General features: G+C 40.0%; 1 protein-coding gene across 4 annotated transcripts in view; it reads left to right on the top strand.

Annotated features, from left to right (window-relative positions):
• The window catches only part of LOC140693516 (uncharacterized), a 62,960-nt gene that overhangs the window by 7,110 nt on the left and 32,717 nt on the right, over window positions 1-23,133 (top strand). Inside the window, exons 2-8 of one of the 4 annotated variants that reach the window (XM_072957336.1) lie at window positions 14,736-14,921; window positions 15,474-15,517; window positions 15,798-15,887; window positions 16,251-16,372; window positions 16,809-16,869; window positions 17,028-17,125; window positions 17,403-17,627. The gene's annotated coding sequence lies outside the window, so the exon portion shown is untranslated. Of the gene's footprint in view, window positions 1-14,735; window positions 14,922-15,473; window positions 15,518-15,797; window positions 15,888-16,250; window positions 16,373-16,808; window positions 17,126-17,402; window positions 17,628-17,809; window positions 18,184-23,133 lie in introns of those variants that run through there. The other 3 variants (XR_012069277.1, XR_012069275.1, XR_012069276.1) reach the window with 3 other exon arrangements.

Below are 23,133 nucleotides of genomic sequence, written 5' to 3'. Positions count from 1 at the left end.
CTGTTTGAAGTGGGGTTGATGTAATCAAATTTGTGCTTTGGGAAGGCTGTCGTGGCTTTGTGTGTGTGTGTAGCGGGGAAGAGGTGGAGGGTGCCACCAACTGGGGGATCATTTGAAGACCATTCACAGGCTGGGATATGGGCTTCGGGGCTACTTGGGGACGGCAGGGGCAGTGTGGATGCCGGCTTTTCTTATGGGGGACTTGTTAGCGGGGCTGCCCTAGAGGCACCTTGTGGCTGGAAGAAAACTGATGGAGGCTGCCAGGGGGACATTCCTCTTCTCTCTTTCCATGCCTAGTGTGATTATCTTAGCTCAGCCAACATTTGGAACAAAAGAGCTAATCTCCAGGGTTGCCCAGGCCTTTGTAGAGCTCCTTCGAGTGAGATCTGATAGGATTTAGGTTTGTGTTCAGATCTGGATGTTCACTTAGCTAGAAACGTCCTGTCATTTCGATTTCCATAGGGGTTTTTATTCCTGATAAAGATTGCTTTCTTGGTGAGAGGAAAATTATTACAGCTGTTGTCTTTTTCAAAAAAAATCATATGTTTTAAGAGCTTTAATATTCAAAAGAATAGGAATATATAAAATATTTAAGGAAGTCTTTGGTGTGGTTTCTTTGCTTTCTGAGCTAATGTGGACTTAGAGCCTTTGTATTACTTAATAGCACATCCTTGTCAGTATTTAAAGAGCTGTTAGTGAGCACCCCAGGCCCCACCTCTCAAAGAATCGTTAAAGTTTGCTCTGAAATAGTGAGGTCATAAACGTCTTGTTTTCAGAAATCAAAAGGTTTTAAATACGCACCATAGCTCCATTTATAAAATAATAATAAGTTCAAAATTAAGAAAATGGAGGATAATTGATTTTTTTTAAAGCCTAAACATAAACTTTCTTGTGCTAATTTTGCAACTGGAAATTTTGAAAAGAAAAATCCTACTGCAATATCATCTACGTGGTATATATATATGAGTTTCACGTTTGAAAAGTAACTGCGCAGTGGTTTTCAAAGTCAGGAGCATTCCAGCTCAAATACTGGCAGTGGTGGCTGCTGGTTTTCAATGGAAGAGCCTAAATTTGCCTTCTTAGCTTTTTTTTTTTTTTTGTACTGAGAAGGTTGAGTAGTGCTTTGCCAGCATGATTTTCGGGCAATTTGAGGGCAGCTGTCGTGTTCCAGCAGTGAGATATTTCCATGCATTTTATTTTCTGGACATCACCAGGGCACATGTGGGGTTTGTGCCTGCAGGCTGGAATGCTGCAGGACTCCCTAATCCATCACCATTATGTCCTGGTGCTGCTCCGGTCAGTGAATGATTTTCTGTGACTTGGAGGTAATGTGGTCTGATGGTGATGATCAGACGTGCAGTTAAATGCTATTAATTGAAATAAGAGTAACCTAGAAACATTGCTCTAACAATACAGGATGAGGGAGGAGGATTGGCTGAGCTGCTTGCAGTGGGATGTCTTCTCAGGTGACTCCCTCACCGTGATTCCTGCCAATATCCGCCCCAGCCCTGCACGGTAGTCCTGCCGAAGCAAGCAAGCACTTTGCTCAGAAACGCACTGAATTTCCTTGCGCCTCTGTTTGTTGGCTTTTTTTTGAAAACACATTTTGCCCTTTGCTTAAATGCCATCCATGCTAGTCACCCCTTACACTCATTCTTCTGGACCTCGTCCATACATAGCTGCTGAATGGATGAACAGAATGTAGTATCTCCATGTAGTGGAACATTATTCACACGTAAGAGTGAATAAAAAAGAAAAAAAAAAAGAGGAAAATGAAAAATGCCACCTGTTTTGGGAAGTCCACCCTGACTGTTCAACCCACACTTTTCCCTTTGAAACACAATCACTTATGCTCCACTCTACTCTTTTTGATAGTACTTACCACCTTCTAATAATCTTTAACGTTTCCAAAAAAAATAAAAAATAAAGAGATGCTGATGCCACTTCAAAATATACAAGCCTTGCTAACAGCATGTTAATTGAAAGGAAGCAGACACAAACGGCCAGATATTGTTGATTTCAGTGATCTGAAAAGCCCAGAAAATGCACATGCAGAGGCAGAGAGCAGGTGATGTTTGGAAGGGGCTGGGTGGAGGGGGATTATGGAGTGAATGCTAGTGATAGGGGGATTCTTTTGGGCTGATGAAGTGTTCTGGAAATAGAAGGTGTTGAGGGCTGCACAACTGTGATTGTGCAGAAGACTGCTGAGCGCTGTGTCTGGGAGTGCCTGTTGTTGGGGCATCTTTATTTTGTTCACATCCTGCAATGTGAAGGGCCATCTTCTGCTGTGGTCATTCTACTCCTGTGAGTGGTGAGGGTCAGGACTTTGTAGAGTCCTGTTTCTTTTCTCCCTCTGGCTGAGTGTAGGCAAAAAAATTTAAGCCTGAGAAAGTGCTCCATCTACAGAAATGTCTTTCAGTTTTGCCTGGTGTAAAAATCTTGAGAGCTTTTAACCGTTGAGGCTAGTCTGTGGGGGTAAATAGCCTATGAAGCCTGGGTGAGCCCGGGAAGAGCCGCACTTCCCTCCCAGACACGGGTGGGGATTTCACCCCCTTTCAGGCAGTGAAGGGCCCAGACCCGTGGGCAGACTTGACAATCGTGAATATTTACGTGTATCCGCTGCTTCATCTTGGATATTAATTTCAAGCTGAGTCAGTTTGTGACGGCAGCCTCATCCTACAGCAGGAATTTATAGTATCTGCTCTTTGAGGTGAAGACCTGACAGACTTGATTATTTAACAGTCTGCTTTGAATTGATATCTCAGATTCCTTTGTCAAAAGCAAAACAGCAGAAATACAGACGTCCTTTAATTCCAATGTGGCCTGGAACGGGTTTAGTGTCTGTGCCTCAGTGGCCTTATCTGCGGGTGGGGAAGATGATAACAGTGCTTCCCTCAGAGGAGCTGGTGAGGGGAGAGTGAGAAGCACAAATGGAGGACTTACACGAGATGCTCATAAATGACCGAATTTAGTGCTCTCCGCCTGGTGAGGCCTTAGGGGTAGAGATGTCAGAACAGAGCAGTCCTAGCCGGAGCTCGATACGTGATGGTAGCTGTTATGATCAGTATCACCACTGTGGGTTATCAGGTAGTTTTAAGACTTGGTAATATGATTTCATGAATAATGTTAAAAGACTAGACATCTCAGATCCAGTTTACATAGTCCTCAAGATTTCTTCTGAGAATTGGATGGTTTCTTCCCTATCTTAAATCTGAGATGAGTCTCTAAAAATTTCCGTATTCCTCCATCCTTTTGCTTTAATTCTCTATTTCTTAAAAAACAAAGTTTTTAGATGGAGTTACTGGGGACTGAATTGAGGGCCTCATGCATGCTAAGCACATACTCTCCCAAATGAGGTATAATCTCTTCCCTGATTTTTTTTTTAAATTTACATCTTAATTTTCAGAGGTTAGAGGCCTCTAATTATTTTTCTGGAGACTTGTCCATGAACCTGTAAATCTACAATTAATGGACAAAATTTGGTTTATTAAAAAAAAATCTATAGAATATTCTACAGTCCACCCAAAAGGAAATACTCATGGACTTAAAATGTTTCTCCTTTAAGGTGATTTCTCCTGTTTGGTCGAGCTTAATTTGTTAACAGCCATCCTCATCATCATAATGACCAAACTCGCTGTGAGTGGACGCCTAACTGAGGCTAAAATGCTTTGCTCATATTTTACTTCATAGCAAGTGTTTGATTGTAGGTATCAGTGTCTCCTTTTTTGTAGCTGAGGGATTGAGAGATGGGTCAGCTTGCCCCAAATGACACGCAGCTGGCGGTGGCTAGCTCGATGCTGGAATCCAGGCTGCACAGGATGAATTCTCAATTGCTCCTCTAATCAGCTTCCCGTTGAGTGTTTTCCCGAACTCCTGTGAGCCCATAAATGACCGATTTTAGCTATCTCAGCCTGATGAGGTCTTCAAAGGAGAGACACCAGTGAGAATGAGAGGCAGAGTGGCATAAATTAAAATTGTACATTTTCACAAATGTTTTATTCTCAGGTAATGACTGTAAAGGAAATAGTTTTTTAATTTAGTGCTTTGTGAGAACTAAAAACAAAACATTTAAAATAACTATTGTGCAAGAGAGAAGTGGTCTTTGAAAGTCCAACTGTTGCTAATGATGTTACTTGTTTTTTCTAGTGGTGCTTATTTACTGAAAAATTTCCAAACACTGAATTTGTTTTATGTAGTCTTAGTATGAAAGAAAACTTTGTCAGTGAGTATTGTAAGTAAAATCCTTACTCTTTTCTTTCCTGATGATGAATATCTTAGTTGTTTACATGGCTTAAGTATATTTCGTCATTTGTGAAATTTGAGTAATATGGTTTACCTTGTCTGACTGTGAGAGCTGGACGCCTTGTATACAAAGCACCGTAGAGGTGCTTAATAAAAATGTGCTTTCACAGTGACTGATAGTTTAGAAGTATCAACTCTGAATACTAAAAAGGGTAGCTTATTTCTGATGCATATTCAATATGTGTATATATGATATACATTAATATGGCTTAAAGTAACTAGGATTGTTTTTTTTTAAGTGCAGTATGAAGCTTTAATGAAATCTGTGTCATTCTAGTGAGACAGGGACTACTTAAATTGCCTTAAGCAGACGACCTTGAAGATTATTTACACAGAATGTAAGCTCAGAATTCATGTTGCCGTGTAACCATCCATCAGACATTTAATTTCTCGGGATTCTGACCAGAACCATTAAGTTTAGAAAAATCCACATTGATTATTATCAGGGAATAAGCTTCTCTCTTTTGTGACTAAAGAAAATTTTGATTTTTTTCTGCACTCTTTTCAGGTTTTAAAATTTCAAAATTTTGATTTGACATGTCACTTTTTTAATAGAGAGAATAAAGCTCATGCTGTTTTAATATGTAAATAAATGTTTTTGTATTTCAATACCCTTCTATGATTTCCTGGCTCTTTGAGAAGTATTTTGCAAGATACTTAGATTACCTACTGTTGGAAAAATACAGACGTGACTTTTATGAATATAGGCCTAGTACAGTTCTGTTGGTTTTTACTACAGTGCAAGACATGAGACCTAGGAGAGCTTTGCTGCTGATTGCCAGGAGGACAGATCTCAGGTCTCAGTCTCCCCTCGTGTAAAATGAAGTGGCTGGACTGGATTCTTTCCTCTTCTAAGATGAGCTTCCATGAGCCTATGTCTTTTGTTTATATTTAGGAGTATTAGCAATATCAGATTAAATACTGAATACCCCTCCATCCCCCCGAAGCAAAGTGCAGTATATGCTACATAAGCTTCTAGTTATCTGATTCTCGTTTCTCATCTTACAGTCAATTTTTGTGTTGCATGTTTCCCGGCAACCTGGAAGGTCTTTTTAGCCATAGGTGGCGCTGTTGCAACTTTTTACAGTCTTAATTTTTCTGTTTGTAAAATAAGGCTTAAACAATGTGATTTTATTTTGATTCCTTTGCTTAATGCTTCAGAATAGCACAACGTCCATTATGTCTTTCTACCTGGAAAATTTTTTCTGCTTATATCATAGTTTTATTCTTTTATCTCGCTGTGAACATTTCAGACTTGCTGTGCAAACAATGGCAAAATCGGGCTTTTCTTCTAGTGTTAGAAACCAGTGAGCCGGGATATTATAAAACAGCTAGAAGCTGCCTCTGGAGCACCATAAAGCTGAAAGGTGTGTTGAGTTCCCTGAGTATTGACCCCGCCGCTGTGTGTTAATTGGTGGGAGTTGATTTGGTACATATATGATGGGGTGTAGTTTCTTGACTTGGGTTTGCCTGCACGTGCTGACACTGAACCATGTGATCCTGAGTCAGCTCGTTCTGAGTTTTCCCCTCGTCTGTGAGAAGGGGACACTCATATCTGCTTTGTAGAATTGTGAGAATTAGTAATTATGTAACATGTTTACCACAGTGGGTATGTCAAGAGAGCTCATAAACTTTAGCTGCTGTTTTGTGTGCAGCCATCATTTTATAGTCTTTGGTAATTACAAAGAAACAAGAAAATAAGAAAAGCTGATTTTATGATGAAAGATATTTGAGGACGTTCCATAATTCCTACACCCATAATTTAGCATCAGCAGAGTCAGAACTGTTACACAGTCGCCCTGGACCAACGTTAAGCCACAGAAATTTTTGTTACTTCATATATGTTGGGGCCTAAGGGGAACCAATACTTATACACATGTTGTCTCCAGCAGCCAACTGAGAGATGACACAAAAGAGTAGGCAGGCGATAAATGTCTTCTTTGTTACTGATGAAGCCACGTTCTCCATGAACTTCAGGGCTGTGGATAAATGAGTGTCATGATACTGTGTCCCAGAAGTAGAGACTCACCCTGTCCCAGGTATCTCTGGGCCACAGCAAGCCTTCCCTTGAGAGAATGAGCCCCATCATGCACAGGGCTGTTCTGCAATGGAGCTGAGCATCCAGGGTGCTTCCCTAGGGTAGTCAACACTGGAGGGAAAGGAAGGGTTTCACATGCCCTGCTTGTCTCCCCGGAATCACAACTCAATCTGTTAATGTGAGGAGGGCTAGCTGTGGGCCAGGGGTCAGGGCTGTGAAGGGAGTAGCACTCTGCATGGCCCAGAGGAGTGGGGAGGAGGTATCCCTTCCATCAGTTTAAACAGGTGGTGGGATGGAACAGAAGGGTTCATCCCATGAGTTTATAAAAGGAGAAATAAGAATTTCCTTTGGGTATTAGTCTAGCCAGGAAACACAGAAGATGATTAGGAAGGAGACTTGTAAACCACTGTAATATTAATTTGACATTTGTTGAGCACCCAAAATGTGCTACATTCTTTTCTGAGCGTTTTACAGAAATGAATCCTTCAATCTTCTCAACAAGCGAGTAAGGAAGGTTTGATTGTTATCCCAGTTTCACAGTGTGGAAATTGAGGCACACAGAGGGTAAGTTGACCAAGGTCACAGAACTAGTAAGTGGCAGAGCAAGTATTTTAACCCTGGCTGTATGGTATTGTGGCTCCCAGAATGGGCTTTGGGTGTTTAGATGTATCTGCATCCCTCGATTTCTGTACGTCTGTGCATCAATTAGCCCAGAAAGGACAGGGAAAGGAGAGTTACACAGGTGCTCACAGTCGTGTCTCGGCAACTGTCCACGAAGAGTGCACCGTGATTAGAATTAATTGTTTTCCAGGCAGCAGATCTGTTGGTATAACAGAAATTTAGTCCATTGAATTCATCTAGAAATCCTTCCTGCTCTGCTTCTGTCCACACTTGCCATGTGACTGCCTGCCCGTGTTTGGGCCGTGGAGGAGAACATATACTCATGGTTGAACTCTGATATTGCAGTCTGGTTCATAGTTTCACATCTTCTGTTACATTAATAAGTTAAATTTCTGGTTTTCTTGCATCAGTGTCTCATGAGTTTGGTTAATGTGAAACCAGTCCATGGGAGCCCAGGGGTTATGATGGTATAAATTTTTAGCACGTTGTGGCACTTCTAGCCATGCAGACATGACTGGGGGATGTACGCCTTTCTCACTGATTTCTCCCAACAGCAGGGTCCTCTCACGGATGTGAGGCTGGGAGCTCTCTGAGTAGCTCAGTCAGAGGCCAAGTCCACCAATCCGAAAATGATGAAGTACCTGGAAGTGGGTTTAATAAAAGTAAAGGGCTTCCAGGTAGTCCGATGGGCTGTTCAAGAAATTTGGTGAAAAGCTGTCCACTGTCTGTGGTTTAGCTGCTGCTTTGCTATTGAAAAGTCTGGAGTAGATGAAGGGATTTTAAAAAGCAGAAAGGAGTGATTTCAGGTGGTACATCCACACCGGTGAGAAGTGATGGATGACCGCCTGTGTGAGGCACAGACAGAGTCTTACAAACTTCATAAAACAGCTTCAAATGCTCTGCCATCTGAGTGCGCTTCATATGGGGTCCAGTTCATCACTGGTCACGCTGTGAGGGCAAGTAACTGACGATGGCAGAAAGGACACGGAGGCATCAAAAAGGTCTCACTCATGTTCCCTGTTTAAAGAATGTGGCACAGTGTATTATATTTGAGCTGGTTTTTCACTGAACAGTTTTTAGTGTTTTCTGGGACTCCCCAGTGCCCCAAGGTTCCATGCAGCTGGGTGTCCCCTCATTGCAGCTCCGTCAGCGCTTGCCCTGGGCTGATGTGGTGTCACGGGAAGCAGGACGGTCAGCGTCCCCGGCTCCTCTGAGCTCCGTCTCCTCATCTGCAGAGCCTGGTTTCCCATCCGTGTCTACTTAGTAGGGTTGCTGAGAATCACACGTGATGGTTATCAGGTGTGATTTCTGGTTGTCTCTGCGATTGGCAAATAGCCAATAATTGATAGAAACTCTTGTTTTTTTTATTGTAATTGTGTCTCCTAGATTGCAGTGGTTTTTAGTCTGCATTTTTTTATAACTTTACTCATTTTTAAATATGCCCTTATTTTATTTATTTTTTTTTTGAGGTACTGGGGACTGAAGCCAGGACATTGTGCATGCTATGCAGGTGCTCTACAACTGAGTAATACCCACCCTCCTTTTCTGCACTTAAAAATAAATATTGCAATACACAAAATAGCTCTTAAACTCCATCATGGGACCTGGTCTCTGTATAGGCAAATGAACACGTATACTATTTCAATAAGAATAAATGCTGTTGAGACATAAGTTTCTGAATCTGTTAATGTGCTTAAAAACGATCATAGCTAGTGATAAACACGAGACTTAGATCAAGGACTTTTTAGGGTATGTTTTGCCATCATGGGAAATTACATTCTACCGAGAAGGCTAATTGGGTCTCTTTGATATTTGGATGGTTTAGCAGGTGATCAAGGCTTTCCAAAGCTGACAGTTTTGTATTTTAAACTAACTACAAAGTTATCTTCTAGAAGATGGAAATCCTAAGCTTGTGAATTTCCCAGTAATCCAGGGGGTATGTGTCTGTGTCTGTGTCTGTGTGAACGTTTGTGTGTGTGATTTCAGGAATGTAGAAATAAGTTCCATATAGACTTCTGATATCTTTCTCTTCCAGTTCAAGGTTTAAGCATATACTTACACAAATAAATTGATTTTCTTTTGTCATTTGGCATATTGGCGGGAATAAGAGGTTCTCATACTTGTTTCAGAAGGGTTGGGAAGCATGAGCTTAGAAAACGGGAGGAGAAAGAGGCAGGGAGACACTTCACACTTTGTGCAGTATATGAGAAACGGTAGCTTTTCTTTTCTCTTTTCTTCTAAAGCAAACTGGCTCTGAATTGTAACACACTATTACTCAGAATTGCTTTTCTAATCAGATACAAGTGCCTCAGATTTTTCAAGGCAACATGAATGATGAAATGTGTTTTAGCATTTATCTTTAAAAGTAGTTTTATTTCTCAAGTAAAAGACTATAGCCTGTTTCTTCCAGCGTCTCAAGAAATTCTCATTGATCTATGTACATGTTCTATGTGCTTATTTTCTTTTCTTTTTTTTTAAGTGCTTGTTTCATTGTGGTGTGAATCAATGTTTAAAATTTCTGGATTTTGATCTTTAGAAAATGCTGATATATCAGAACTGTTAAAAACCTGATTGTTCTTTGGTCCTTGTTTGGTGGGGCACCCTATTGATTACTCTTGTCTGTTAAAGAGAGAAATTCTTCCTCTAGCCTGCAGATCATTAAGTGTATGGTTTGCAGCATGCCTTTAAATTTCATTGAATGCATTGAACATGATTGTCCAGTGAATTTTGAGTTGACTCATAGTAATGACTTTGCTTTGATTCTGTGGCTTTTGCTCCTCTCCACAAGAGCTTGAATTCTCTGTTGCATTTTGTATACGTGTTCTTCACAGTGGAAGAAATTTTGCATTTTTTACAGAGGTGGTTTTTCCTAACACCTCTGAATGCCTTCTGTAATTGATACAACAAAAATCTGTTATTTCAATGCTTAATTATTTCATAAACTAGTTTTTGGCTTAATCAGAAACAATGACAGAGTGATAATAAAAAATAGGAAAACTTTCCTTCCTTTGAAGAATAGAAATCAGGTGGTCAGGCTCACCCATGCTTTGGGCCTGACACACTTAATCTCATGTCATTGTGTATCATGATTCGGAGATGGAGTTGCTTCAGGTTTATTGATTTTTGTTTTAACATTTGTGTTGAATTCTTTCTCCAGGCTTATGTATCCTGTTGGGTTTGTTGAAACTGTAGAAGGGAAACAAAAGCTTTTTTTGGTTTCCGGAGGCCTGAGTTGCTGATGATAAGGGTTGAGGGTGGGCTGAGGAACAGAGTGACACTCCCTCTGCTCCCAGCTGAAATTGATGAACAATGAAATCAATTAAGTGTATCGGTATTTGACCAATAGAAGTTAGCGAGCCCAAACTGGCTAGTTATGCCCAAAGAAAGTACTGAATTCACCTGCAGAATTAGGTGCTTTACCAAGAAGAAGCAGCTTAGAGCAATCAGAAAAATCAGTCCTATGATGAGATATAAAGTAAATATAATATCTTTTATTTCTGAAACTTTTCTACGTTAAGTTGTGTAGAGCTAAAATTAAGTTTCAAGCACCAGGAGTTAACAGTGTGGGTGGTTCTGTATGATCATTATTCAGGAATGTGCCTAGACTCTGCTAGAGTGGCTGAAGCTGGCAGGAAAAGACCCAGAGCCAGGATTTGTCACCTTAGGGTGTCCTCCATAATGGTTCCATGTGGGAGCCCATGATTGGGTTAACAAATTGTAACAGATCCCAGCCGCCTGTCAAATTTAAGAAGAAAACGTATGCTTAGTAACTGCTTTGCAAGCAAGTGCCTGTGCATCCTCACTCCTGTCTCCTTGCCTTAAAAAGCAGAGATAATGCTTTGCTTGCGTAGATGATGTTTTAGATAGCACTCTGCTCATCGCAAAGCAATGACCCAGGCCCACAGCTATAAAGGCTGGGCTTGTGTGCAGTTAGATACTCTATTATCCCCCAAGCAAGGACCTAGCTGGTCTGGTGGTCTGCTTTGTAATTCACATGTCTAAAGGATGTATCTTATTCCCCTCACCCCATGACTTACCTAAAGATACACTAAGCCTTTGTACTCATGGTGGATTCTACAATCTCTGTCTCATCCTTCTTTCCCCAAGTTCCTGCTTACTATCACACAACTGTTAATGACGTTTTCCTTTGATTATACACAATAAATATGGGATCATTTGAGAGGCTCGTGGAGTTGGGTCCCTACGCCCTCTCTCTTTCGTGACTTTTTCCACAGAGTCTTGAGTATTCATTCCCTGTACGTAAGACTTCTGCCAGCCAGAACCCACAGTTCCAGGTGAGAAGGATGCAGGCTTTATCTCTCCTACCCGAGGGAGAGAGAGTAGAAAATTGAGATCTGCTCTTCCGTGGTCCCTTCCTGCCCCAGGTCTGCTCCAGTTCACCTGCAGCCTTCTGGCCTCTGCTCACACTGCCTCTGTCCCAGGACTGACAGCAGCCTTTTCTTCCCTGGTAAACATTTCCTGTGCCTTTTAGAAGTTGGTCTCTTCTCTGCAATACAACCCTGGCAGATGTGATGGTGGTAAACGTGCTGGAGGGCAGTCACTTGGGGACTGCCAGGAGCCATGCTGATTCTCCTGAGTCTCTCATTCGGGGTTACAGAACTGTCGAGCAGCAGAGGAAGCCCTTTAACGTGAGGCCAGCTCAGCATTGCATCACTTTCATTTTATTTTTGAATTTTCAGTGGAGAAATTATTTGTAGCAAACTGTTCCAGATTTTTGGCTGCCTGCTTTCCTCACCACCATTTCCTTGTTGGCTCTGGTGCTTGTTGTAAGAACCAGGTTTCTTCTCTGGTTATTTCTAGCAGCTGGGCTTGCCGAATCCTTGATCTGCATTTGAAGCAGAATGCTTCTTCGTGATGTCAAGCTGATTTTCCTATTTCTGAATATTTCGTGTACACTCAGCAACTCTTTCAAGTGAAATGCTCTTGTCCAATTCTGTTAACCCATATTTGCCGATCTCCTGCTTTCATGCTGAGGGCAGTTTCTTCTTCCTGTAATAAAAGTTAGCAATTTGCATTTACTATTTGAAGGTTCTGGCCCTAGGTGCTTTTGTCCTTAACAGTTTTAATACAATTCACCCATTAAAATGTGCAGCGGTTTTTACTCAAAGCCCAGAATTGTGCATCGCAGTCAATCTTAGAATATTTTCATCCCCCAACAGGAAGCCCTGTATGCACAAGCAGTCATTCCCATCTTCCTCATCCTCCCCCAGCCCCAGGCAGCCATTGTTCTCTCTCTATGGATTTGCCTGTGCTGGACATTTCATGTAAAACAAGTTATTTCATGTAAATGGAACTGTCTATTGTGACTGACTTCTTTCACACTGAGTAACTTTTTCAATGTATTTCCAGGTTGTGGCCTGGGTCAGTACTCTATGCTTTGCTATTGCTGAATTATATTCTACTGTATATCTGGGCCCTACTGTTTACCCATTCATCAGGTGATAGTCGTTTGTGTTGTGTCTGCTTTTTGTTTGTGAAGAGTAATGGCGCCGTGAATACTCCTGTAGGAATTTTTATGTGGACATTTGTTTTCAGTTCTCTTACTTGTGTGACCAGAGAGCAGAAATGCTGGGTCATTCATAAACCAAATGTTCAACTCTCTGAGGACCTGCCAGGCTGTTTTCTAAAGTGGCCACCCTGTGTTACATCCTCAAAAGCAAGGGCTGCGCGCTCCGCTTCCTCTGTGTCTTCATTAGTGCTTGTTACACATTTTTTTTTATTATAACCTATTGTAGTAAGTGTGAAGCGGTTTCTCCTAGTGGTTTTGACTTGATTTCTTTTACAGCTAATGATATTGAACATCGTTTGATTGTGCTTATTGGCCATTTGTATATTTTCTTTGAAAAATACATTTTCAGATACTTTATACACATTTTAATTGAGTTCTCTTTTTCTTGTTGAGTTGTAGGAGTTTTTTCTTTTATTTGAAGATACAAATACTTAATCAGATAAATAATTTGAAAAAAATTTCTCCTCTCAGATGTTTTTTCACCTTCTGGATGGTGTCCTTTGAAGCAAATTTTTAACATTTGATGAACTCCAATTTATCACTGTTTTCTTTGTTCCTTGAGCTTTTGGGGTAATATTTAAAATCTGAGGTATTTTATTTAAACTTTTATATAAAAAATAACTTAATTCTTAAGACTGTTCTAGGAGATGGGTGCTGTGGCTGTCCCCAGTCTATGGATAGGAGACTGAGGTGCAGAAAATTTCACTGAAATATCAGTGTCACAGCTACCCAGTGCTGTGGGATTTCAGACCCTCATGTTTGTCCCCAGCATTTGTGATCTTCACCACCATGCTCCACTACTGCCTGGAATCATTAATGAAAAAGTTTTCCTTTTTTGATTTCTTGATTGTTTGTTTTCTCATTGGGGAACTCACCTCTTCATTTTCCTTGCAGAGATCTGTGTAGGTTTATTTTAGATCTCATGTACTTATTTATTACACAGGCTCCAGCGATGATTGTGCCTAGTTGATCTAATCAATTCATACTCAAGTCTTTCCTGCTCATGACACTAAAAAGAGAGTCATGATTTACATAATGCTCAAAGAAGAATGTACTTGAGTGATTTTATTTTTCTAACCAATCAAACAAATCAAATAAAAACCCGGTGTTGGAACAGATTATAAGCCCTGCAGAATAGGGTCACTGTCTTCCTTGTGTTTCATTTGATTTGTCACAGTGTCTGGATAGTGCCTTGCTGTCCAGCAGTTTTGTGAGTATACGGTGCTCGTGAATCATTGTAAGGAAAGAATTTTGACAACAGACTGTGTTGTTCATTTCACAAGGGAAAAGATCATATAGAAATACTGCTCAGATTTATTTTAAAATTAAGCTTGGTGTCTTGAGAAGGGTTCAAGAAACCATACAATAATCTTTTTCACTAATTTTAAATCTATCTTAGACACATTATGCATACATAGCAGAGTAACTTATCAACTAGTTTTGACAAGAGGAGTGTATTATTGATTATCTATTTTAGTTGAAATATTCTACCTGGGATAAAGTAATCAGTGCCCATAAATGAACAAATATGTTTGTATTTCTATGCAACATGGGGGCAGACTTCATATGTTTTTATATAATATATATGACTGTGTGTTTTAATCTGTCTGTCAGTGTTTTTATAGTTTTTCATCAATGTTGTAACTTTAGAATTCTTCTATGGAAATCACCCCCAATTCTAGTGCAGTTTGTACTGTGTATCCTGTCTTATGCATGGGATTCCACTGTCCCCTCACTGAGGAATTTCCTCTCCTATTGAGTTAGTAGCAGAGTTAAAGGAACTGTGATTTCTAGGCCTTTGCTCTCCATGTGTTTGCAGTTGGCTGTCAATCAAGATTTTCTCTTTCTTGAGTTTTCATTGTTCAATTAGAATTTTGGAAATAACAATTAATATGTTGCAACACTCTCCCTAGAAACTTGATGTGTTTGTGCTTTTCAGTTTCCAATTTACAAAAAATGTAAATGCACTCTTGTTTTTAAATAGTCCTTTTTCACTAGATATTTGTTTACTTCTTTATAGTCAAAATATTTTTTTCCCAATGAATGAATAGGTTTGCATGTTTTAAAAGATACCTTACTTTTTAAATTTCTTATTCTAACAGGTATATTCGTTGTACAGAATTTAGAAAATAAGGATAAACACAATTATAACTTAAAAATGGCCTCTAATCTCACCTGGAGATACAGTTGTAAGGTTTGAAATTGAGAATTACAAGTCCTCTCAAACTGTTCTTCTATTTCAAGTACGGTTTGGTTACTGAGATCCTCGAATTCCCATATGAATTGTAGCAGCAGATAGTCAGTTTCTGCAGAGGAACCCACTGGGATTGTGATCGAGTCCACGTTGAATATATGGATCGCTCTGGGGAGCACTGCCATCCCAAGAATGCTGTCATTTGATTCAGGAATGTGCGTGGTGTGTCTGTCCAGGTATTTAGGTATTCTTTAATTTTTTTCAGCATTGCATAGAGTTTACATTGGATTATTTTACTATATATTTTGCCTTTATACTGAGGACAAGTGTGCAAGGTACCGGGATCAGAAGTGTATTGGAGCTCCGCAGCTTGCTGCCACCATGGACGCTGTGCTCTTGCTTCGCCCACTGTACAATGTTGCACAAAATAGGACCTAAGTAACTCTCTCTTGAAAGAATGATTATATGATTGCTGGATGATGCTTGAGAGTCCTTGTGATGATGTCTTTTTCCCAGAATTTCCCCTCTTCTTTACTATGCCCTTTCCCTTCCTTTCCTCCAGCCTGTGTTTCAGCCTGCCTGTGGCATTGATTTTCCTTGTCTGTGGACTCTTCCTTTCACTAGTTCGTGATAATGTTACATGTGAGATGTGGAAACTTGCTAGATGTCAAGAAAGAGGAAATCCATTGCATTCTAGTTTTTTTAGAGTGTGCTATTGTATTATCGATTGAAATGAAATCAGGCTGACCCATTGAGCCATCCCCTGAGCTCTTTTTGCCTTCCTACAGGTGATACTGCTCTCGTTGCTGCATGTGCCCTTCCCCCAGACTTGGTTTTGGGGTTGAGTAAGTCACCGTCACTGGAGCCCTCTCTTTAAATGATGAAGAGAACATTTGCTCTTTCTCCCTGTTTGGGGACTTGGATGAGATGAGGCAACAGATAAAGAATGGAGCCCCACCTCATTCTGACCCCCGCTCTTTCCGTTCCTTTCTCCAGGGGAAGAGTACAATTCAAAAATATAAAGATTGTGAACTAATGAGATAGACAAGACAACCGATCATTTATTAAATACCCTTTCATGCCAGAAACAAATGTATTATACACACAAAAAGCACATAAAATACGGTAGTACTGTGGTTACAAACGTGGGTCCGAGTTCGAGTCCTGGTCTGGAGTGACAAGTCCTGTGAGATGGAGAATTGGTAGGTCGGCTTAGCCTCTCTTGGACTTGTCTTCTGTCCTGCAGAGATGGGGCTCGCTAGGCGTCCCTCCCCCGTAGAGGTGCTGAGGGGTGTAAAAGACACGTGTAGGCAGACCGAGCACAGCTGCTCTTTCCTCGTAAGTGCAGGATAGCATCGCTTTTGCGGTGATGGCTTTATGACTGCACCGTGTAGACTCTCAGTGCTCCAAAGGGATGCCTTGCAGATTGGAGATGGGATTCTCACTTCTGTATATACCCAAGGATTGTGTTATTGGGCCTTGCTAATTTGACTCTATTCTTTAGAAAGTACATAATGTAGATATATTTTTCAAACATGCATGATTTTTTCTTTTATTATTTATAGTTCTACCCTCTCATCTCTTGGTGTGACTTTTCATGGAATCCAGGAAACAGTCCTAAGCAACCTGCCTCTTCACACTTCTCCGTGGTGGTTTCCTTCCCTGACTAGAAGAGGGTTTTGCATAGGTAATTTTGATTGCTCCCCTTCTCTTGGAGACTCTCTGTTTTTCTGCCCATCTCTCACCTGTCCATCTGTCCATTTCTCTACCCACTCATTCTTCTGACTTGTTTCAATAAGCATTTCAGGCAGCTTACAGAAGAACAGGTACCAAATAAACAGGTGAGAAAATGGGGCCAAGTTCATACAGTGAGGCTAGGAGTTGAGCCTGTGTGAGAGTTGCCAGCGTGAGACACACGCCTCTGCCTTGTGACTTATAAGATAGACAACATCAATGTGCCTGAAGCTCCCAGCAGACACAGGGAAACAGGGTTTGTGGGAGATGCTCATTGGCTGTGAAATAAATAAGTGGCTTAGTAGAAGCCCAGCCTTTCCAAGTACTAAGGCTTAGGAGAATATTTTAGTGTCTTCCAAAATCAGATTATTGCATCTTTTCTTTTTCAGAGTTTTATGTATAGTTGGTTTACATTCTATACCTGGAAATTTCTCCAAAACTTCTGCCCACGTGAGTCCCATGACTCGGGAATGGGGTGGTTCTGCTCATTGACGGGTGTTGGCCAGAAACGGAAAATGACAGCCTCAAAGGAGCCTGGGATTTATCAGTTATGTTTTGTCAGTGCTGTAGATTTCAGAAAATGCTTTCACCTTTTCTTTCCATCTGAGGCAGCAGCGCGCTCTCTTACCAGCATCAGGAGCTCAGGGCCACGGGATGGTGGGGGCTGACTGCACTGCCGTCAAGACAGCTGAGCTAGTCACTGCAGGTGTGGTTCTTTTACATACTGCAGTTCATGCTCTTTACTAGAATGTTTCAACAGGGAGTTAATTAACTGAGTTAATTAACATTTTATAAATATGATGCTTTGTTGAAAAGACAGTCATAGGCAGAATATAAGTTGTGATCACTTTAAAAATGGTTTCATTACTGAAATTTCAGTAGGAAAGATCCAGTTTATCTTATTTCCGCCTCTCTTTAAAAGTAACAAAGAAACAAGACAGAAAAAGCAGAGGATGATTTCTGTTCTTCCTCTCGGCTTGCAGGTGCCCTCACCTCCAGTGGCATCCATCCAGACACCAGCACTGACACTGGCCGTGCTCAGAACTGCCTCAGCCCTGAAGACACATCTGACAAATGGAAGGGGGCCGCGCCCTGTTACAGCAGGTGCTCTCACTTTGTGGGTCCTTATGTAACTGCGCGGTGTTATTCAGGATCGCCCTTTCTACACTTTGTGACGCTGCTGCGGTGTCTCCTAGTTATTTGTTTCTGTAAGTACTCGTGTAATTTTCCAATGTGTGGTACTAGACATCTAAAAATGCATTTTTCAGATGAAAAATAGTGTGTATTTAATATAAATGTATGAAAAAAGGGTCAAATGGATCTATCCTGGTGCCAGTACTCAGAGATAATAATTAACACATTAACATCTATTTTCTGTTCTTTTCATCAGTGTGTATTACCTCTGTCATAAAAACCAGCGAGCAATGTGTGCCTGTATACTGTGTGGAGACCTCCATTTTCCATTCGGCTTATTACACATTTTTCTACAATATTCTATCTCCCCTGGCATGATTTTTAATGACTAGTATAGCATTCTGTCTTGTGGAGTCCTCGTCCATTTTACTTTGGACTTAAATAAACTTTTAAATTCCAAGTATACTTAACTGAAATTCTGAAAAGAGATCTGTTGTGGTACCGAAAGTCCCCTACATCCCTTCCCCTTTTTTCCTGAGAGTAAAAACTGCTGACAATGTGGAGTATATATTTCATGACCTTTATGCCTATGTCATATAAATAAACTCATACATACACGTATATGAGAAATCTATGTCTATGTGTGTGTATATATGCTTTATTGAAAAATAAGGCCATACTATATGTTTTCTGCAGCTCGGTTTATTCACTCAGGTATATATCACAGACGTCCTCTCTCTCCAGACTCACCCGGTCCTTTCAGATAGAGTAGAGGGTTTTCCTGATATGCAGGTTTGGTCTCTTGTGTAAGGACACCTTTCGTGGGAGCGTACTGTGGACAAGGCCTTGGACCACGCCGAAACACCGGAACTTTAGTGCCCACAGCTCACCGTGATTTACCGCATCATTGTCTTGATGGTGGACACTTAAGTTTTCTCCATTTTCCACTGTCAGAAAGGGTGTTTGACTGGCATACTTCTTATACAAACATTCCTGTGTTCTTGTATGAGTATTATTTTCGTTAAGGTTTCTGGAAATTTAGTCCTTGGATGTGACAACTACATAAATCACAGGCTCCTTTCAAGTGAATCAAGAAATTCCTTCTCCTGTGGGGCATGAAAAGATGTAGAATAACTTATGTAACCAATTCTCTATCGCTGGATATGATTTCACTTCAGCTTTTCTTCTCACCATTGTAAACAGTGCTGTGTAAATGCTCTGATAAGTACATCTTTTTGAACTGAATTTTTCTAAATGAAACGATTCCAAAATGTGGAGTTCAGCCTGTGTGTACACACGTTTTTCAGAGTTTACATATCCATTGACATGTCATCCTCCAAAAGATCGCTCACAGTTTGTTCTCTCAAAGATGGACACTAGCTAGAATATCTTTTAAAAATATGTGCCAATATGATGAGCAAAAGTACTTTTTCATTGTTTTAATTTGCACTTGATGACCAGTGAGGTATTGAGCATTTTTCACTCATTAGCCATCTGACTTTTAAAAAGTGAATGATCTCTTTTGTCCTTTGCACACATTTAAGTGAGGCAGCTTCTTGTTGCTTTGTGACAGCTCTATGTATATTATGAACATTAACCCCTTGTCTTCATCAACATGTATCAGAGAGCTTTTCCTTGTCATATTTTGCCTTTCATTTTGTTCAGTAGGTTCATTTTTGTTGTGGCCCAAAATAATCTTAAGATTGTAAATGTCTTCTTTTTGGGTTTTATTCCTGATATTATTCTTAGAAATACTTTCTTATAATGGTATAAATTTCTTCTGTAGGTTTTTTTAATCTCTAAGATGGAGATGATGATGGTACTTGTTATAGTGAAGAGAAGTTGAATTAATATGAGCAAAGAATTATATTCGCTGTTATTAGTACTTTCTAATATTCACATCACATTCTGTAATTTTTCTTGCGGTCATTATGACTGGAATAGAATTTGTTTTTTCCAGGGGATTCTCTGATTGTCCCAAGACAATTATTGAATTCCTACTTTGCTTTTTAACTTGAAATCCCACCTGTAAAGAATACTTATGTACACTAGAGTCTCTTTTTGAGCTCATGGTTTATTTTTATCAATCTTACTTTCTTACACTAGCACTATATCTTACATATTGTAAACATTTATTTAATATCTGACAGTGCGATTTTTTGATTCTCTTTTCGATCCCAAATTTTCTTGGTTAGTATTATGACTTTATTATTCCTGAAGAATTCTAATATAATTTTTCAAGTTAAAAAAAAAAAGAAGTGCTCTCGTGGGATTTTTTAGTACTTTTGAATTATCTTTAGGAGAACGTACATTTTTACAAAACTGCTTTCCTGCATACAAAATGTTGATGTCTCTACTTTCACACCTCTTACTTTACCCCACAGTACAGTCCTGTACTTCCTCCATGTACAACATGGGCATTGTTTTTGAGTTTATTCCAGATTATTGTTGATGTTTTTGTTAATTATTTAAGTCAGAATTTTTTGCTATTGTATATTTTAACTGTTAAAACTGACACCTAGGAAGGCAGATTCGGTTTGTAAATACTCACTTTGTAACTTCTCATTTAAAATTGTAAGTATTAAGTACTTGTTACAGAATCCTTTCTTTTCTGTTTTTAAAAATTTGTTTCCAAGATTCTCAAAATGGTCATAGCAAAGTAGTATAGGTGGGGACAGAGATGGAGAGAGGTAGTGTGGCTCATGTACAAACTGTGAGCACTTTCATGGCTGTGTTTACGCTGGAAAAGCCGCTGAAGAGTCCAGGATAAAACAGGGGTGGCTTTGTATGCAGTTGAAAGCCAGCTTTCTTGCCTGGTGAAGCCTGGTGGGCGTGACAGGTAGATGATCAAGGTCGAATGGAGGTTATTGGCTGCACAGAGCGCTGTGTCTGAGAACTGGAGAATATCGCCATGGGAAATGCTTGGTGCCAGGAACAAAGCAGAGGAGCTGGGGACCCTGTGTGTTAAGGAATTTCCAGCCCTCGGAGTGGGAAGATCAGACTCTGCATTCAGATCTGAGTTTGAATTCATCCTCTTTAGTTTACTTGTCCTCTGACTTTGGTCAAGCTATATACCCTATTTCACTTCCTGTTTTCTTATCTCTCAAAATAGGAGAATTACAGCCTGCTGCCAGATTGTTTGATCAGGTTAAATAATTAGTGTCTATAAGATGCCACGTACAGTCACAAGCTCAGTGAGAAATGGGCTGTCACCTGTTCTTCTGCAACTCAGTGCTTGACAAGACATGTGGGAAAGCCAGTCCCTAATTTGTGTGTGATGCAAGTAGGAACAAAATTAATGTCTTGCCTTTCCCTAGCAGTATACTTACAGCTTTGCTTCATTTACTTCTTTCCTCCTTTCCTTTCCCCTTTCCCATCCTCCACCAAAAGATCCTGAGACTCTCTCAGAATAGTAGATTCAAATTACTTTAAAGGTTGGCTCATCCTCATGAAATGATAGTAACATAAAAAAAATCTGTGCACATCCCACAATACATTGTATTTGATTTACACACACACGTGTGCACACATACACACACACAATCAGGCTACCTTCCACTTGCAGAGGGATAAGGACCACTTTTTCTGAGTTTTCACTCACTGAGCTTGAGAACAATGTCTCTTACACAGACTTTCACCAGGCTTCGTGCATGGTGTTTTTAATTGAATTTCGGCTTTGTGGCCATAGATATAGTCTCCTAATAGAAGAGAGAAAGTGGAGACATAGACATTCCGCTGAGATATTGGTGTCATCATATTTTAGTTGGAAAGGACTTAAGACAGCATAGAGTCGTAATATTATATGGGTGAGAATCCATGATGTTGTAACTTGGACAAGAACATGGACCTTCTGCCGTCTTGTCCACAAAGGTGAAGAGGCAACTGGGCAGGGGATGGTAGGGATCCTTCTTGCTTGAGTTCCATGTTCTTGCTAGTTTTCATTGCTCAGTTGCCTTTAGTTTATGTCCATGAGGCCTCTCATGGGAAGGTCACTCTGTCCTGATAGATTGAGTTTCTTATCAGCAAAAAGCTCTGGACCCACTCATATTTCCCAGAGTTTTCTGCTGACCTGCTGACACTTTATATAATTGAGACCTAAGAAACTACAGAATATAAAATCCTTATTGTTATTGTTTGCCCTCGAGTTCCATAGGAAGGGGTGCTGTCTCAGGCTGTCTAAAGCCAGATCTGAACAAAGATAGGGTGACAGGCTGTGCTGCTGGTCCTCCACAGTTGAAGGGGATTTCCAACTTAGCTTTATATTCAAGGCAGATGAGTTCAAATCTTGCCTTTACCAGTTATTATCTTTGTGAATTTGGGGAGAAACTGTACTTTTTTGTGTCCAAATTTGTTTATCTGTAAGTAAGTTCAGTATTTATTTTAAGGTTTCTGTTTTAGAATTGAATGAGCTAATACTCTCATTTATACCTAAACTAGTGATCTCATGGTTCTATGCTGGTGCCTTGGTAGTTGATTACTAAGGGACTCCGCAGTGAGATTGGGGGTGGGGGACCCTGGATAATAGAGCTTATATTCCAGGATATGCTTGTAAAAGACTGGATGTGCAGTGGATTTTTAGTAAATATCTACTCCTTTCCTAATCTGCATTGATTGTGTATATATCTTTATACTAATATATGAACAATTTTTATTGCAATTTAAATATCTTTGTAGTATTTACAATATCTAGTTATAAAAATACGTGAAATAAAAAGATTTGAATTTATTTTCTTTTCAATAAGCAAAACAAAATAAAATAGAAAAGAAAAAAGTTTTGAAGGAGTAGAAATAATTTTATTTCTGTGGAATCAATTCCTTGTAATAGGTTTTTTGTTCATGTTGTTAAAAAGCATATAAAATTGATAGGTGGTGAAATACTGGAAATGAGGAAACAGTGGAGACATACTACCTCTAAGGCAGTCAATTTGTTACCAAGCCCAAACTCGTTCTGCTTGCTGCATGACAGGCCGATTAATCGGGAGATGAGATGTTGGAGTAAGGAAAAGAGACTTTATTTGTAAAGCTGGCAGACCCAGAAAATGGCATATTGTTATCCAGTAGAACTCTCTTCCCCAGGGCAGAATTCAGTCTCCTTTTATACTAAAAAGCGGCAGGGATGTGGCTGGTTGTTGCAAACTTCTTGCTGTATGAATTGTTTGTCCTTGAAATCCTTTGTTCCTGCAGCTGTCCATGTGGGTCAAATTATGGTGCCCCTGTAAAACCTCCAAAAAAAAAGAAAGGTTATTCACTATTTTACAACTTGCCATCTATACATAAGTGTAGAAGAGCAAATATCCTTAAAGGTCAGAGCCCGGAGAATAGGCCCTCCTGGATATTTCAGGCTAAAGGCAACTTTCTTTTACAAAAGGTGCAGAGATAGCAAGTCTGAGCCTAGAAAACAAGGTACAGGATTAAAGCCAAATGAACACATCTAACATGGAGTGAAATTTGTTCTTTCTATTACAATTTCTTTTTCTCCCTCATAAATAATTTTAGTAAGAAACATGAGCAATTTTTTTATTTTTGCTTCTTAATAAAGGACTACAACTACAATTTAGTGAGCAGGGATGCTGTGCGTGC

Source organism: Vicugna pacos, unplaced genomic scaffold (assembly GCF_048564905.1).
Source record: "Vicugna pacos unplaced genomic scaffold, VicPac4 scaffold_19, whole genome shotgun sequence".
Lineage (NCBI taxonomy): Eukaryota > Metazoa > Chordata > Mammalia > Artiodactyla > Camelidae > Vicugna > Vicugna pacos.
Note: the sequence above shows the minus strand (reverse complement) of the source record. Positions and strands in the feature narration are given on the sequence as shown.